The sequence below is a fragment of the Trachymyrmex septentrionalis genome, unplaced genomic scaffold (genome assembly GCF_001594115.1).
Source record: "Trachymyrmex septentrionalis isolate Tsep2-gDNA-1 unplaced genomic scaffold, Tsep1.0 scaffold74, whole genome shotgun sequence".
In the NCBI taxonomy this organism is placed as follows: Eukaryota; Metazoa; Arthropoda; class Insecta; order Hymenoptera; family Formicidae; genus Trachymyrmex; species Trachymyrmex septentrionalis.
In genome coordinates this window covers 340,964-342,234 of record NW_017305927.1, presented here as the reverse complement: position 1 = coordinate 342,234, position 1,271 = coordinate 340,964, and positions in this window count along the sequence as shown.

Genomic DNA, 1,271 nt, shown 5'->3' with positions numbered 1-1,271 from the left:
ATATATACATATATATATATATATATTTCAAATAAGTTCAAATAACAGACTAATCAAAAGTGCTTATATTAAGAAATACTTTTTCGCTCGTTACCATTATATTATTTCAAATATTACAAACCCTGCAATAATAAAAAAAAAAATCTGAAATGCTGCTCTAACCTAACGTAATAAAGAGAAGTATAATAAATATCTTTTTATTTTTAAAAAAGACAGAAAAAGTTGATCATCGCATCCACCAAGAAAAATATCTTTTTAATGAAGCTAATGGAATATAATTTCTTGCATCGTTTGCAAGTGACATACATTTCCTTCGTAGCGCTAACTTTAAGAAACATATATGCATATGGCATTCCGCGTCTATGAAGTTCCCACGACTTGAACGTAGGAGCGCGCAGGGTGCAGGAACCGGAAGGACGGGAGCGTTGACGTTTATTAAGACGAAGAATTTTGCCTACTAGTGCACGTGCGAGCGCGAGCGGTGAAGATTCGTGTCTCGGACGGGAAAATATAACGTCGCTTTACCCTCAGCCTCACCTTCTTCATCCTCGTCGTCCCGAACAGATTAACGACGCGAGGATATTCCACGCCCGGAATGTTCATATCGCCGTTTCGAGTCCGCGGTACCCTTCCCAGATACCTGGGGCTGGTACCACCGCAGAACTCTCGCGAGAGAATTCTGAGACGACTGACAGGGGATAAACTGCGGAGGGCGCAAAAGAGAGGCGAAGGCTGAAGGCGGATAGAAGACGGGTGCCTTGAAGTTTATTAAGATTAAGGACTTCATTCGTAGTAATTCCGGCGCAGCGTACCGAGTAGTGCTCGCTCCGTACTTTCGTAATAAGGAGATCCCGTCGAGGCCGGAGAAAGGTGGTACATTTCCCTCGCGTAGTCTTATAATTATTATACGAAGACCAAGATTATTAAAAGGAAATTGGGCCACTCTCTCAGTGCTAATAAAAACGCAGCGTAGACATGTAATTAACTGCGGATGTATTGTTTACGCGAAGACTATCATATTAAATTGAAAAGTACCTCGCGTATTTGTACAACAAAGTTTTCACATGCGTTAGCTAAATGAGAATTTTAAACGCGTTTAATATATGTTAAGAAATTTCTTTATATCAAAGATACCGCTCTGGCAAAGACAACCATATTCAATTAATATATATAAACGAAAAAAAATTGAGAGTTGATCCTTTTTAAATGGCTAAACAAAAAGAACAATTTTGTTAAAAGTATTTGAAAATTTAGATAGATATAAATCTAAA